Source organism: Chinchilla lanigera, unplaced genomic scaffold, assembly GCF_000276665.1.
Source record: "Chinchilla lanigera isolate Chin_1 unplaced genomic scaffold, ChiLan1.0 scaffold00032, whole genome shotgun sequence".
Classification (NCBI taxonomy): domain Eukaryota; kingdom Metazoa; phylum Chordata; class Mammalia; order Rodentia; family Chinchillidae; genus Chinchilla; species Chinchilla lanigera.
Window position 1 is genome coordinate 7,948,286 of NW_004955433.1, and position 17,501 is coordinate 7,965,786.

General features: G+C 52.3%; 1 protein-coding gene across 2 annotated transcripts in view; it reads right to left on the reverse strand.

The window, feature by feature from the left end:
* Positions 1 to 17,501, reverse strand: part of Znf423 (zinc finger protein 423) — a 317,473-nt gene that overhangs the window by 247,321 nt on the left and 52,651 nt on the right. For both annotated transcript variants that reach the window (XM_013516282.1, XM_013516283.1), the window contains exon 2: positions 13,172 to 13,231. The gene's annotated coding sequence lies outside the window, so the exon portion shown is untranslated. The remainder of the gene's footprint in view (positions 1 to 13,171; positions 13,232 to 17,501) is intronic.

A 17,501-nucleotide genomic window follows, 5' to 3' on the forward strand; every position in this document is an offset into this window, starting at 1 on the left:
TCCAGGGGCCAATTTAAGAAAGGTCTTGAGGAAAGATGTTTCTGTACCATGTGCCAAATTGTGACTAAGATCGTGCCTGCTGTCTGTTTAGTGATTAATGAGGATCCACACAATAAATTCCTCAGCATGCACTGCCAGGGGAAAAACGTTTGTCCGCATCTTAAGTGCTTAAATCAGACCGAGGCCACACTGCATTCTGTTTCACTTTAGGCCTAGGCTACCAGGAAGCTCAACTACACACTGACCCTCATCTTAGGTTTCTGGCAAAATTAGTCTCTTCTTCTGTTGTTTGAGCTGCCCCATGATGCACGGGCACCTCCTATCCTTTCACCAACCATAACCGTGGGTAGCATGCACTGGGTGCTGCTGTGTGCTGGGCACCATGCAGAATGCCATCTACTCTCTCACTTGTCCTTACAACAACACCACAAGGTACAGGCTCCTCAGCCACTCTCTGCAAAGCAGGAAACCAGGCCCTGGGAACACACAGTCCCTGGTTAAGGCCATTCCCAAGATAGCCTAGGAGGTGGTGCCACATGCTCACCTGCCCACTGTCTCTTCACTCCTGAAACGCTGTCCTGGAGGGCAGGGACCCCGCTGGGTCCTGGTGATCACAGTGGCACAGACAGCTGTGCTGAATGGAAATAGAGGTCACTGGCTTCAAATCCCAGGGTCCTAACTCCTGTGTTTAAGCCTGCAGAGACTGGTGAAGCTAACCTAACGTTAACCTTGACCATAATCCCTAGCACTAAATCTAAACTTCCCCCTAGTCTAGCCCAACCCAAATTAATTAATAACCAATGAAATGCTCCCTGCCTGACATTGTCCTCCTCTCTGTGGGCCAGGGCTCTGGCCACAAAAGCTAGGGCCAACTGGGCAGACAATGCAGGAGCTCACATGACAGCGGGGACTCAGTGCAGATGGCGGGAGCACATGGAGGCGGCAGCAGGAGGGTCATCTGGGACAGGAGGTTGGACTCCTCACCACCCCCCGGCCCTGGACAGAGCCGGAGAGGGCAGGCTGCAGCTAGGAAGGCCCAGAGCAGTGGACACAGAGCAGAAACGACGTGCTGACCCCCGCCCTCCAGCAGCGACTCTGGCCTGCGGGTGGGGAAGAGATGCCCTGCCCTGCTTCCTGCCCTGTTCCAGGCTGGCCAGGAGCCCTGCAGCCAGCACAGGAAATAACAGGGGCCCCCAGAGGCCGTCCAGGCAGGCCCAGCTCTGAGGCCGCCCGGGGAGGGAAAGAGGCCATTGTCGGCCTTTGTTTCAGTTTCCCCAGCACTACCCAGGCTCCAAGAGGCCAGGGGAGCTAACAAAGCTTCTCTCAACCCACAGCTGTCCAGCTTCCCCCAGCCCCAGCCCTGGGGACAGGCCCACCAGGCCCCTGGGCTCTTAAAGCGGCAGGTGCAGGGTGGAAAAGGCAGTCATGTCCAAGTTGGGGGTGGGGGTGTACGCCGGCCTGAGCAGGCCAGGCAGGCAGGCAGATGGGCGCTGGAGCTGCAGTCCACACTGGGTCAGCCCGGCACCGGGCCAACAGCAGGTGTGAATCTCTGGAAAGGATTCTAGGGCCCTGAGGCTGCAACAAAGAAACGGAAGAAAGAAAATGGAGAGCAAGGAGGTGACCTGGACATTGTGAACACCCGCCGGGACACTGCTCTGATCCTGCAGGGGAGACAGCGCAGAAGCAGGGTGTTGCTGCGCACGGCAACCCTACCACTGTGGATGGGAGCACAGGGCACGTGTGCACAGGCTTCTGTGTGTGCACATGCTTGGAATCTGTGCACTGTGAGGGTAGAGGCAAACACATTTGTACGTGTGTGATTGTACCTGTGTGTACACGGGTGCACTTGTTCTTGTGTCAGTGTGGACATGCACGTGTGGTATATATATGTACACGTGCTACACGGAGGGACACATGTGAAGGTCTGTATGTGTGGATGTCATACTTCAAAGTCTGTGTATATGCAAATGTGTGTACACGTATACTGCAGGAGATGTGTGTCTGAGTGGGGATACGTTAAGATGTATGCATGCTTGCTTGTATGTGTGTGGTACGTATGCATATACACACACGCAGGACTCTCAGGCTGATGCCCACCAGTAATCCCTCCTTCCCATGCTCACCCTGGCAGCTTCTCCCTGGTGTGTCACTACAGTGACCTCATTAGGGTTTGTCTCACATTCTAGTGCAACTTGTCCCATAAAGCTTCAGGAAGCCCCGAGTCCAGGCCACTGGGAATCAGCAGCTACAGAAAGTGGGCCTCTGGGCTCACAGCAAATCCCAGCTGGCTGCAAAGAACCACACCAGTCTCGACCGCTGTGAGCCTCAACTGCTCATCCGTGACATGGGAATGATACTTACTACCATCTGTCCTTAACAGGCTTAAATAAGGTAACGCACGTCAGGTGCAGAGTCCCTGGTGGCATTGACTGGATGCTCACTAAAGCCAGGTCTCTATTCTTTCACTGTTACTGTTATTGCAATGGCATTTGCTGAGGCAACAGTGAGGTAAATAGGTCTTGCCCCGCCTCCATGAGCTTGGATGGTTCCCAAGGCAGTTAGGCCGAGAAGCAGAATAGCTAAGTAAGGTGTATCACATGCACTGTACCAGGCTCAGAATCAGTCTGATATGCTAAGAATTACTACCAAGTACAGCCAGCAGCCAGCAGTTAAAATAATTAGCCACAACAAAGGAAAAAAGAATTATCAATGCAGCCAAAATAACGATTTCTTAGAGCCAGACAGGAATTAGCTGGATTGAGCAGAACTCACGTGTGTGTGTGTGTGTGTGTGTGTGTGTGTGTGTGTACACCTGTGCACAGACCTGCCTGTGTGTACCTGCCTGCCTGCACCTGCCTGCATGCTCAGAGACTTTAAGGGACCATCAGCTGAGAAGACAGCAGCCTAACCCCTGAGTGCAGCACACAGTCTACAGCAGGACACCGGCTGACGCAGCACTGACCATGCCAGCCCTGGGCTGGGCCCTGCAGAGTGTCCGCCACAGACGCCAGGATCAGCCAGGCAGCGTGGTCAGGCCAACCTTGGCTGTTTCCTGCTGGGCACTGGCCCATGCCTGCACAGTCCATGTGTCTAGCCCCACCCAAGGAAGGAGCCCAATCACAGGATGGCCTCAGGGCTTTTCGCTTTCCCGAGCAGACCTCAACCCCCTCCACCAAGCCCATACCACCTTCTCCACTTAGGAAGCATGCCATGCTGCACCAAGCAGAGAGGACATGGGCACAGATGGTCCCTTGAGAACTTAGCTCTGGCCCAACCCTGCCCTAGGGTAAAGACAGGTCAGGACAGACAGGGAGTGTCATGAGGAGGAGAGCTCATCTGGTCCTTCTCTGCCACCCATCAGACCCAATCTCAGAGCCAAGCTCTGGTCCACACGGTCCTTGATACGCTGTGAGCAGAGACAGTAGAGGTGCAAGGCCCACGTGGCCCCTTACGGGCGAAGGACTCCACAGGTTCCCTCTGCACTCCTGAAAGGGTCCTAGGAAGTCAGACTATTACCCTCATCACAGAAGAGGAAATGAAAGGTCAGGGAGTAACTTACTCAAGGTCATATAGCTAATAACTATCTAAACCTCAAACCTTAACTGCCCAGGACAAATACAAACAAAGAGGAGGGGTAAAGTTCTATACCTTGGCAAACATGTGCCAGGTTCCTGCCAATTGCTAAACCAAGGCTAGGGTGTGGGGACAGAGACTGAGAAGTGGCCAGTGCCCCTATGGAGCAAGCAGAGCAGCCAGGGACCAGGCCCTGAGAAGGAACATTATAGCCAAGCAGAAGTCAGTGAGGGCTGGAACAGGTGGTTGGACCCCAAGGGACAGAGAAAGATTCAAAACTTGCTGCAAGGCCATCATGGAAAGCTTCCCGGAGGAGGTGTGGTTTATGCTGAGCTTCAAGGGTGATAAGGAACTCCAGAGGCAAAGGGCCCAGCCACAGCCAAGGCCAGGCGAGCCAGGAGCATCAACACAACCTGCAGCTTGTTAGAAATGCAGAATCTCAAACCTATCCAGCCCAGCCAAGTCACAATTTGCATTTTGACAAGGTCACCAGATCTGCCTGCATGTTCAGGTGCAAGCAGTGCTGGCATAAACAGCCCCAGGATACACCATACAGAGAAAGCAGGACAGGCAACAATTTCTCCAAACACCTACAGACCGACATCAGCTTTGCCTCACCCTCACCCATGCCTGACTGAGGCTCTGGTTTGTGGCCAGGCTTCAAGCTATCAAAGAACTACAGATTTCAAATGCCCCCTAGCAGGATCCTCAGGGCATTAGGGAAGGGCCAACAGCACGCGATGACTCTCTCCTATCCTGGGCGTGCGTGGGAGACCCAAGCTTTGGAGAAAATAGGTGCAATTTCCTTGTTATTTACACGTTGGATGTCCCCTGAAAAGCCCCACAACACCAGGAGAGGTGCAAGCAGCACAATGGTCTTCCTGGAGTGGACAGCTCCAAATCCAGACTCAGGGTCAAACAGCAGAGCACCTGCTGAGTACCAGGTTGGGGATAAGAGAAAAAGACATGGGGTCCCTGCCATGGGGACACCCTAAGTCCAAGTGGAGAGGGTGGAAACCAGCAAGTCCAGCCATACATCAAAGAAGCGAAGCTGTCAGCAGAGGTGCAGGGGCAAGAGAAAAGGAGGCAGGACACACGCTGGTCATGTGTTTGCTCACCCCTGCCCCAGGCACCAGCACACTTGAGTGCTGGCGCACACACACACACACACACACACACACGTATGCACAGGCTCTGCACACTTGAGTGCTGGCACAAGTATGCACATGTGTACAGCAGGCAGATCAAAGAGGAAGCAATGTAGAGTGTACCCCAAGGCTGATCCTGAGCCAGAGGAAAAGGATGGGCAGGAAATAAGTACCACATCCTCCACAGAGAGCTGGTCCAAGTCAGCCCCAGGGAGCCGAGGTGCAGCAGCACCAGGCCAAGGGGCACACAAGCACCAGGAGACGTCCCCAGGGGTCTGAGTCAGGGCTGCAGCCACCTGGGGCATTCACAAGCATGCGCACACGTGCACACACACATGCACACACACACACACACACAAGTGCCTGCATCCATGTGCACACATGGCACAGATGCCCTACCTCGTGGGCTGCTCACCATGGCAACAGAGTGGCCACCTCTCAGCTTGAGTCACCACCTGAAGGTTTCCAAGGCCCCCTATGCCGCGGGGAGGCAGGTCTAACAAAGGCACAGCCCAGGCCCAGCTGGCCGGGGGGCCGCAGAGCCGACCCGGCGGCGCATGCCTGCCACGCTCCCCTGGTGAGCTCGGGGCCACCACGTCTTCCTACCCAGCCTGCCTGGCTCCACTTAGCTCAACTCCCCACAGACTCCCCAGCCGAGCTAATGAGAAACTCCCCAGCTGGCCCCATATAAAAATGCATTTCATAAGTCTTTAAAATGCTGGGAAATTCTACATCTATTTAGTGAGACTTTCCTGCTCCTTTAAAATGTCCCCTGGTCCTCATCAAGAAGACGAGGGGTTGGGGGCTCAAGCACAAAAGGTGGACAGCACTAGCCAAGCCAGCCTGGAGTCAAGGGACACCTGGGCTGCTCCTGTCAGGAGAGCCACGGGACTCGGGACTGGTACCCTGATGATGCACGAGGTGGGACATCCTCCCCATGCAGCCACTGTAGGAAAGAATTCAAGCTGAGGGACCCTGGGGGAAGATGGGGAAAAGGAAGAGAGGGACAGTCTCTCACCCTTGGTTTGAAGATTGAAAGAAGCCCCTAAGAAAAACTCCAGAGGAGGAAAAGACCACCCAGGCAGAGACAGTCCTCATGAGCCAAACTTAAAAGCAGCCAGAGTGTGCAAAAGAGAGGGGCAGTATGAGAGGAATGCCTTGTCTACTCAATGGCCTCAAGGACAGTCACCAAGCAAGATGCTGAGCAGGTCTCATAGGGGCTTCTGTCCCAGCCTTCTGCTAGGTGGAAGGTCTGTTTACACGGGGATGGGGCTGGAAAAGAGGTGAACAGGGGAGATGTGAACCCCAGCCCCAGGCTGTGGGTGGAGGTCTGTGAAGTCACTGAAACAACAAATACGGCTCTAACAAAGCACAGTGGGGTGGGAGGCCAAGCACAGGCTGAACAGGCTGCAGCAGGGCCTCTGCTCCCTGCTGTGAAAGGCCCAGTCCTCTGGACATTTCCGTCTACTTTGCGCTCGCCAAAACTTGGAGGTGAACGACTGCAGGGGGTGAGGAACCTGTCCCTTTGATCATCAGTGGGACCTGACCATACTTCCTGTCCCTTATCCAAAACTAGGTTCAAGGTAAAATCAGAGGCTTCCACATATGCTCCCAAGGGACCCCAGAACACAGACACCTCCACCTGGTTAGGTCCCCCGCCCCACTTCCCCCTGCAGACTGCCCCACACCTAGCACTCAGGTATGGGAGGGCTGGAGGGGGTGTCCTTACAGATAGCCTAGGCCACACTGGTTTCCAGGCCTGGCTTCTGAGTATGGGAAATGTGTGCAAGTTCTCTTTGCCACTAAGCCTGGTCAGCTTCTCCCACCTGACCCACGAGTGATCTGAGCACAGAGCTCACCGCCTCAGCAAGTCTCTGGATCCCCTTTAAAACAAAGCACCAGAACCAGCGTTCCTGCTGGCAGACCTGCCATTTACAGATGAGCTGCTGGATTCACACGTGGCCTGCCTGGTTCAGTTCCTTGCTCTGCCGCTTCCTGGCTGTGTGAGCTTAAAGCAAGTCAGCAGCATCTCTAGGCCTCTGTTTTCTCATCTGTATGTGAAAAACACTGAGGAAACCTGCCTCCTAGAAGCACCTCATGCATGGGAGTGATGGTGTCCATTAAACAGGACAATGAGACCCGTCCTGTGGTGCTGGCCCACGGCAAACAACTGATTACAGTGGGTGTTTCAAACCACCAGTGTGACTGCCACCTCGCCAGAAATAAATCTAGCTAACCTGCCCCAGCATCGACGGTGAGGCGATGAGATTCACTGCATATATCTCCAGTTGGACCCCTGGAGCCAGCTCCCTCTGCCTGCATCTCCCCAGCTCATTCCAAAGCAGCCATGCTGGGAAGAAGCCATGGGGCAGATTCCACAAGGCCCGGACCCGAGCTTGGCCTGGAGAGCAGGAGATTCCGATGAGATGGTGACTGGCAGTTATACAAGCACGAGCGCTTGCACCCCACGCAAAGCCCCACTGAGCTGGGTTGGTTCCTGAAACCCCGCACAAGACAGCTCAGTATCAGGTATTCACGCCCACACCTGGCAAAGGGCTTGGGGAAGGGAGAAGGAGAACAGGTTTCCACTCCAGGCTAAGAAGGGCAGGAGATGGGCAGCTAAAGGGCCCTGGACGCCTGGAGCCTTGAGCGTCAGCAATGGCCCCTTGGAAGTCACACTAAGCCACCTCCTCCGTACCAGCGGTCGGGCCCAAAGCAAACGGCAGGGGAAAGTTCTTTGGGCATAATGGTGATTTTTAAAAAATATAAGTTGTCCAAAATGAGACACCTTCCCATCCCGCCAGGAAAGCTGGCGTGGGCTGGAAAAACTAGAAGCTTCATCCATTGCTGGTGGGAATGTAAAGCGTTGCAGCTTCTGTGGAAAACAGTTTGATGATTCCTCCAAAAGTTAAATGCAGAATTACCATATGACCTGGCAATTCTGCTCCTAGGAATACATCCAACAGAACTGAAAACTTCTATGCGGATGTCCACAGCAGCACTACTCACAATAGCCAAAAAGTGAAAACATCCCAAATGTCCACCAGCGGATCAATGGATAGACAGAATGTGGCATAATGGCATTGTGGAATATTATTCAGCCATAAAAAGGGATGAAGGACAGACACATCTTACCAAATGGATGAAGTTTGAAAAATCAGGCTAAGTGAAAGAAGCCATTCAATAAACATTATGTATCGTATGTACTTATAGGAAATGTCCATGATAGGCAAGTCTCAGGGGACAGGAAGTAGATTAGTGATTGTGTAGGCCTGGAAGAGCTGGGGAAGTAAGGGATGATGACTAAAGGGTACAGGAGTGTTTTTTGGGGTATCATGAAAATGTTCCGATTTGCCTTTAGCAATGTTCACACATATCTCTGAACATATTAAGATCTACTGAACTGTACACTTTACATGCATGAACTGTACGACCCATGAATTACAGCTCAATGAGGCTGCTTTTAAAATATGAGTTGCCACCCCTTGCCAATGGGCAAACAAACACACCTCATGGGTGGTGGTGTCTTGCATCAGTCGGCAGAGCAGACAGATGACAGTCCTTTCTTCATCCTAGCTTGATGCCAGGGTTGGTGACCAGAGCTATTTCATGCCTAGGGAACATAAAATCCTAACCTTGGACTCTTCTCTTCTTGGGTCCTGAAGGGGAATGACTCTAACGCGGGCCTTACAGACATGGCTTACTGACACTCAAGGAAGAAATGTCTCAGCGTTCTGTAGCAGATGTAGTGATTAACCTGATGTGAACTTCTAGGTACAAATAATATAAGCAAGAAGTTGGAGTAGAATTCCATTCTAAGGCCCTTCTGTCTCTCAAAATGCTTTATTTTGAGAATAGTGTCTCAACTACAGTGCCCAGGCTGGCCTTAAACTTATGTTCCTCCTGCCTCAGCCTCCCAAGTAAAGTATCCGAGAGTATAGGCATGTGCTACCATTCCCATCTCAGAACACGCTTTTTTCTTAGGTTCTCTGGCAGAGGTGCAATAGACCAGGGGTATGGGGCCTGCTATTGTATAACTAGAGTGAGAAACTTAGTATTTCTCAGGCTTTATTATGAATCAGTGAGTACTCAGAAAACAGACTGAATTCAAATTCCACCCACCACTCTAGGTAGCCTGGTCCCGAGGAGGGATTTACTGGCTGCCTCTTACCCCTTGTTCTCTCCAAGAAAGTGAGTTTAATAGTAGTGTGTACCTCAAGGTTGTTGGATACATACGAGGCATTAAGATTAAGAATCGGGGCCTGGTGCAGACAGAGTGCACCAGATGAGCAAAACAGATATAGATATGGAGATGGAGAGATGGTAGGTAGGTAGGTAGATGATGGATGGATGGATGGATGGATGGATAGATAGATAGATAGATAGATAGACAGATAGATAGACAGATGTATATAAAGAGAGAGCTATTTTTTAAAAATCTGGTCATTTCATATGAAAATCCAGCTTTCTGACATTCAAAACTCAGATCTGGCAATTCCAAGCCCAGGTGTCCACATGGCATCTGTGGTAGCGGAGGAACAGCTGCCCCTTTACCAGGACCTATGTCACTGTCTCTCACAGTCCCTCCCAACCCTGCCAATTCACCTGTGCCACCAGCCTGCCCAGGGGTGAAGGTCTAGGCTCAAGACCTAGGAGGAATTTTCCCATCTGCAAAGGATTTTCACCTACCCAGAGAGCTTGGACCTGTAGCCTGACTAGTGGGGTGCAGATGAGGTTGCAGGTAACCCAACCACTCCCTGAGGTCAAATGCAAATTGCTGTGCCTGCTTGGGAAGAGAATCCACATACTTGCCCAGAATATACAAAGGCAGTTATGGCTCCAGTCAAGTTAAGAATTTCTTCAGCTTCCATTGTTTATTAAAATCACACCACCACCACCACACCTCCCTGAGTGCTAAGAAAAAGTGGGAAATTTTTAAATCCCACAGCTCTGAGCCCTGCACCTTGACTCTTTCCTTGACTCTGCCATCGATGAGCAGCCCCACATAGGCCAGCAGCTACACCTCCTCACGGCCCCTCTCCAGGCCGTAGAATACTGTAAAGAGCTGATCGTTTTGCTCCTTCCCCGCCAGGCAAGGCCAGGCTCTCCATCACTGTCAGGGCCCAGCTTGAGGGCATGGTTACAGCAGGCTGGCTGTGCTGGGGGCGGGGGTCCCTGCTGGCGGGAGACACTGGGGGAGGCCAGGGTGAGCGTGGGAGCAGCGCTGCATGTTCTGCTTCAGACTGGAAGCAGAACTTCTCAGCACAACTTCGTACGTCTCATCACATTCTCAGAGCCTGGCCCAGAGGGCGAGGGAAGGCAGTACCTGAAGTCCGCACCCCAGGCCAAGTGACCCTTGTAGAAGAGAAGCTGCCGCATACCTTCCCGCTCTGCACTCCAGGCCAAATGCTCTCAGCCATGGCCACCTTGGCTCCTGGTGAGCAGAATGCTTCAGCATGGACCTCCCAGTCTCCATGGTGCCAGGCCCCAGCTCTCCACCTCCCAGTGCGAGGTGGGGGATGTTAAGCCACTGGCTAGGGTTGCAAGAGGACTCAGGTTTGAGTCACTGGTTGGGGACTGCAGATACCCCACTACAGAGCCTGCAGCCTCCTTCCCTCATCTGCCAAACAAAGATGGCAGTTCTCCATAGCTGCACCCTCACCATCTCGCTTGCCGCCTGCCCCCATTCTCCGATGTGGCCAAGCAACATTTTCTCAGTTTAATGAAAAGTACTAGACAAAAGCAGCTTCAACCCAGCTTTTGGTCCTGTCCTCCACCAGATGGCCACCCCTACCCTCACCAGACCAGCCCGCAGAGAAATTATGGAGCTGCAGCTGGAAAGAGCACCCACCTCACTGGGTGAAGTCCAGAGGGACCTGCAGGTAACATGCTAACTCCTGGCCTGGAATGTGCTAGGTAAGTGCTCCATGACTGTGCCATCACCTGCACCAGGGGCTGCTGGCCACACTGACTTCACCTTGCCACCCAGGAATGGAGCCATCTCCCAAGCCCATGCTCAGGACAACAAGCTGACTTTTACAGCCTCCATCCAACAGAACAGGAAGGAAAACTTCTCACATGCATGCACCATAAAAAATCATCAGAAACAGGCCAGGGACAACAAAACGATCCATGGCCAGACTCTGGATTATCCACTGGCTGGAATGTTTGTCCCCTTTCCTCCCCACCATGAACAGATAATCCAAAGCTATCTGGACCCCAGAGAACCATGGCCATGGGTCCCCATGAGGAGGAGGAGCATACCTGTGTGGGAGGTATGCTCAGCACATGGCTGGAAACTGGCAAATCTCATAACCCCTACCACTCCTGGGCACTTCAAGGAGGCCCTGAGGCTGGCCATCCACTGTGGAATCACAGATCTGCAGATGGGCAGGACACCACTGGTGACACCCCAGCCTCCTGCAGACCAGAAGATGCCTCACTACCTCGGGATGCAGCCAGGGTGCATCCATCACAGCTGCTGCCACGACACTGTGACCCACTCTGTTGCCACCCACCCACCCCCAGTGTCCCCAGCACCCCCAGGACAGCAGCCGGCAGGGAGGGCCTTATCTAAACACTGGCCTGAGAGCTTCCCTAGATCCAGGGCTTAGGATCCAGCAGGGTCGCTCTCCAGAAGGTGGCTCAAGCCTGAGCATATGCACCCCTGCAGCTGCTGGGGGCTTTATACTATCACAATTTTGCTGCAACCTTGAAGCCTGCATCGCCTTCTCATGGAGGGAGGGAGGGAGGGCAAGGGCCTACACAGCCCTTTCACCAGCCTCCTGACCTGCCCAGTATCAATTCCAAGGCCTATCCTAACCTTAAACTCTCCTTCCCAGGATTTGAGCACCCCACTTCCACCATGCTGGCTTCAGACAAGGCCGCTCCTTGGTGGGAGCCCCTGTCACCAAGGATCAGGGCTCATACAGACTAACAGCACCCATGCCTGGACCAACCAGGACCCAGCAGGACCTGCAGATTCTCCAGGTGGCATCCAGACCCCAATGGAATGAGCACCGCACCAGCAATCCAGGAACTTGGGTCCAAGGACTCATTTTCCACTCTTTCTGTCTCATCTAAAAGACCACCTCCTATACTCTGGTTTCTCTTCAGATCATACAAATCTTTCCCCTAAAAGACCACCTCCTAGGGGCTGGGGATTTAGCTCAGCGGCACAATGCCTCCCTGGCGAGCATGAGGTTGTGACCTTGATTCCTGGTACCAGAAAAAAACCAAAAAAAAAAAAGACCACCTCCTAAATTTCAGTTATTTCTGAAAATTTTTCATGATGTTTGCTAAATCTATACTTACTACTTAAAATTTTGTCTCCTGAATTTTTTTCAGTTAAATGAATTTGGCATCATTATAAGTCAGAAATGTCGATAAAGGCGCAAGTTAGATATATAACCATTAGCGTGGTAAGTGTTCACACATACCTGATGCCTAAAACCACATTTTTGGAAATATGAATCCAAAGCAAATCTCTCTTACTGTCTCAGTTTGCACAATTAAAAGGGGAAAAGATTGGACTACAAGACCGGCTGGTGGGTCTTATCGGGCCTTAAGATTCTACAGGACCAGATCAGCTGCAGCTCCCTAGGAACCCAGGGATCAGCATCCTGGGATAAGCCGATACAGGGGTGGGGGACAAGAAAAGGGAGAGGCAGCTTCTACACAGAGAGCCAGGAATCCCAGTGTGATAACAAAGAGACATGAGCTGGAAGTCATGCCCCTTGCTCCACAGTACCCAAGAACCCCAAAAGCCAGTTCCAATCTCAAGCCCCACGGTCAGTTCTAAGTCACAAAGCTTTATAGTTATAAAAACCTCCATCATGCACCTCTTTTTACAGTCTCAGTTTCCACAGGAAACTTGAAATGGCATTGCTAAGAGGAGAAAGAGCTGATGTGGAAAACCCAAGGGTCCAATTGTCACATCACCCCATCACCCCATGATGGTCATGCACCTTAATGGGCTGAGCTTCCCTTGCCACCTCCCCTTGGAGCCATAAGCACAGGTTTGCTGGTCCTGCGAGGACAAAGCAGCTCTTTCCAGGAAGAGAAATCCAGGGATTCTGATTTCGATTGGAGTTTCAGTGTCCTGTTAAAGTGGCTTTTATGCAGTTAGACTGGAATGAGCGTACAGTGGCACCCAGAGCATGGAGCTCTAAGCCCTGTGCAGTGGAGGAAACTGTTGCCCATCGGAATTGTGCCCACAAGAAGAAAACGTGGCCCTTGGGAGGACAAGGGTACATTACTCTCTGTATGCAATAGATTTTATTGGCCATATGGAACTGATATAAAATCATGTTGCATGGGGTAGTCTGGACCTGAGACAGGAATGTGACACGAAGAATATCATTTCCATAACCAGCTGGGTGGCTTTCTGAGTTCCTGGGCCAGGCCCCCCAAGACCTCAACAACTCCCCCAAGGGCCCCTGGGCATTTACCTGCTGCTGTCACGGAGGAATCCCAGGCCAGCGAGAAGTCCGAGGCCTCCCCCTCTTCAACTGAAAAAGAAAAAAGAGATCAGCCTGAGTCTGGAGGCTGCACACATAGGAGGGCATGGAGGTGGGACACAGGGCGGGGCCAATAGAACACTGGTGGGGGTCTTCGGATGAAATAGTGTAATATCTACCCACAAAGGAGAGGTGGTAAAGCCTACCGAAGAGCCCTTGATTGGTTTCACAGAGACCTAAAATGATCAGAATAAGACATGAATGGCAAATAAGTGCTGTGTCAGTTATCGTTTCCTCATCCCTGTGCCCTGGCAGACATCACTAATCAATCACAGCACTGTTTCAAACCACAAAACATCAGAACTGTCTCCACTCAGTGCTACAGTCCATTACTATCTACAGTCAGTTTCTACTCAATATGAGGCCATTTGCCTCTCACAAGAGTAAAGCAAAGACTCAGGATGCTCCGGGATCCTGCAGACATCTTTTATCCAGTGCCAGTACCTCTGAGATACCTAAGACTTCTCCGTTATTCCAAGGAATGAAGAAGCTTGCAGTGGCTGGTGAAGTGCAGTGTTGTAGTCCCCACCCTGAGACAGAACCTACAGAGAGACCTCAGGACATGGTGAGGTCAGCTGCCTGTGGTCCACAGGTTTGAGTCCTATTTCTCATAGGCTGGTGAAAATGGAAAGCAACTTGCTTCCCCCATTTCACCAGAGGCCCTACAGAATGAGGCTGCCCAGGGATGAGACGTCCTTCCACCCCACACCTCAGCACAAGAGACCAAGCCGGTGGAGGTCACGTACTAGCAGACCACAGGAGAAACACTATGCAGCATAATAGTGCTCTTGTCCTGGAATTAGTCCCAGTCTGGGGCATGTAATAATATTAAAGCTGGGTTATGGACTTTGTAAATGGAACTTTGTTTAAGCCAAAAATGTGCACACATGGTATTTTTCAATTTAACAGGCTCTTGCAGCTCTACACATGTGCAGGCTGAAGCGACCACGAGCTGCCCAGTTCTCTGCACTGGCAACACTATAGCTGGCACCACCTAGGCGCTCTGTGAGTGGGCACTGTGCTCAGTGCTTTACAGCCATTCTTCAGCTTAATCCTCAGCACATTCTCAGAGAAGGCGAGGGACACAGTAAGAGCCCATGCAGAGTACAGGCTCCCACCCTGGATCTTTTTCTCCTCCCCCTGTTGCTTCTCAAGCTACTATAAACAAGGGCACCAAGGATGCTGTCCAGAGTCCTAGTACTCAAGACTGGAAAGTGTCAACCTCAACCCACCGGGGCAGCCAACCAGCCCCAAACCATAGCAAGTGAGCTACGGTCAGAACCCAAGATGAACAAATTATCTAACCTCTGAGCTCCTATTTCCCCATCTCAAAAATGGATGTGATGTGGTACCTAGACCACATGCGGTTGGCAAGATTAAGTGGGATGACATGTATACAGCACTGACGCTATACTTGCAAGGGGACCTGCCCCATAAATGTCAGGGTATCATCTGCTGGGTGTTGCCCCAATACTCAGGTAGGTTTGAAAGCATGGTTCAAGCAGTGCTGAAACCGGTTCTTCCTGATTATCTCCCTGATCTTCCTCCCCATGAGAGCCTTGAAGAACATGTCTTTTGAACCCTCAGATATGGCACATGCAAGAGGGAACTTCCACTTCGATGAGGACCAAGTTTGCATTCCTCTCTCTTCCAAATTTGCATCCCAAGAGAAACTCAGAATCAAGACAATGAAATGAAACTACCACTTGGGCAGGGACTAAAGCTATTGTTTTACTCAGCTAGCTACAGCTGGGGTGAGTTTTCAACTATGCAGCTTGGTAAACATCAAATCAGGACCTCATGTCAGAAAAAACTGATACTATTTACTAGGATGATTCCAACCAGAAAACCTGGCTGGGAAGCTAATGGTGAAAGCCATCAGGAGCAAGCCATGCTCAAAAGGAGCACTCCCTGCCACACCTAAAGGTCAGCAGGTCAGCATCTTTCATGTTTCATCATTCACTTACACACACTCACACACGCACGCACGCACACACTCACAGTGCTCTGTGAAGGGACTGCCAACAGTCTCCAAGGTCATCATGCTGCCACCGGGGCATCACTGCACAACACAGTTCTCCCTCTCCCCACTGTGGACCCTGGGCATCAGGACAAACAACCTCCAGCCAGGACCCATCTGAAGCTGTCAGTGAAAAAGTCTGACTTCCTGAGTCACAGACTTGGAGGGGTCCCAGAACGTCAAGCCCATCCCTTGCAGGAATCAGGCCTTGGCCATCATGGGATAGACAATGTGAACACAGCCACCACTTTGGAGCCTTTCCTGAGAGTCAAGGCTTTGTTCTGCAGACCAGGAACTTCAGCCAGGTTGTAGAGAGGGGAAGAAGAGGACAGTGGCCCAAGGCCATCTGGGTGAGGGAGTCAGAGCAATGACCTCCCTGCCGACTTCCTGGGCTCTCCACCCCAAGCTACTGCAGCCCACGCTGCGGTCCCTGACTGAGTCTCTGCATAGCAAGGGCCTATATGCCCATCGCCCAGTGCCTGGGCGTGAATACCTTTTCCCGCACCCACTGGCATCCCCCACTCAACTGCCAGTCATGACCACATTCTGGCTTTTTTTTAAAGTATAAACACACAGCCTTTACAGACTGGATGAGAAGAAACAGACCAACCCCAGCCCACCCCAAGCCCTGTGCCACCTGACACTGTGACAGTGAGGAGGTTTCCCTGCCCCAGTGGGACTCTGTTGTCCAGCCTGGGTCTTCAATGCTAACATGATCAGCAAGGACAGCAGGCACAGGGAAAGGGAGGGCCACCAGGCAGGGGGTGAGGCTCTTTCTGGAGACTTCTTCAGCTTATGAGACTTGACATATACCCTACCCTGCCCAGTCTCAAAGAAAAGAAGCCTCCGCTCCTGCAGGCGATGGGCATTTGTCATTTGTAAAGAGGATGGGTGTCTGAGGCCAGCGTGTGAGCACAGCGCGGGCACCCAGGGGTAAGGGTACGAGGCAGGGGTAACCATGTGGTTGTAAGAGGGCCAGCATGCGAACAAGGCTGCGTCCAGAGAGAGTGTGCCCACATCACAGAGTGTACAGAGAAATGCGGGGGCACGAACCAATGTGTGCACACAGAAAGCAAGAACGTGTACACAAGAGTGTTTCCAGGCCAAGCGTCAGGGCATAGGGAAGGGCACATGACAGACTGACTCACTGTGGCACCCCCTACTGAAGCTCCAGCTCCCAGGCCTATCACAAGCACAGGTCTCCCATGCCACTAGGAGAGACCCCAGAGCTCTCATAGTCCTTTATGTTTTGTGACATTTGCAAAAGTAAGATGTTACCCATTTAAAACCATCTCTTTCTACTCCAAAGTCTCTTCCATCCCATCTGCTCTCCTACTGGTCACCTTGGGGTAGCCAGGTGTTCTTTATCTCAAAAGGACCCAAATTGTTTCAGCTTCTGGCCAGGCAATGCAGTTACAGGGTGGAGCTGGCAGTGGAGTCGGCCTCTAAGTTCTCTATTGGGGCTGGTAGATTTCAGGTACACTCTGTCCAAGTGCAAGTGTGTGTGTGTGTGTGTGTGTGGTGTGTGTGTGTGTGTGTGTGTGTGCAGACTTGTGGGGACACACAATGGCTCTGGACTTGCCCAAAGGCACAAGGCTCAGCAGTGATTGCACCTGCCCATCCTCACCACATCCACCGCCTGCTGTCCACAACTCCACGGCTGGGCTCCCGTCTTGACTCCCTGCTGAGCCCATCCACAGCCTCCAAACCTGCACCATGTTCCACCACCCACAGGTGCTCCTGGCTGCCATCTGCCTGCCTCACCAGGGCTCTGTCTGCCTATCTCACTCACTACCAGGTCCCAGGCCCAGCAAATACATTAGTAGGACCTCAACAAATATCTGAATGAGTGGGCAAACAGGGCCCAGGGTGACAGCCCCAGGAGCCTGCTGGAGGCCTCAGCTGAGCTCTGAACCAGGCAAGGAAAAAGTAGCCATGGACACACACTGTTCCCTCCACACCACCACTGCCCATCCCCTTGCCCTGCAGTCACGGCAGCTCTGTGCTCCAGTCCCACTCCCGGCAGCACCCACACCTGCCTGGCCTTGAGCATAAAACCACTCGCGTCTGGGGGTGGGTGGGTGCTAAACAGAAAACCCTGGCCAGGCAATGCAGTTACAGGGTGGAGCCGGCAGTGGCCCCATCCACACTGTGGGAACTTTCGTCAGTGTGTCACACTTTCCCAGGGCTGAGGGTCACTACAGTGATAGTGGCCTCCTGGGAAGGACTGCTGTCCAGCCA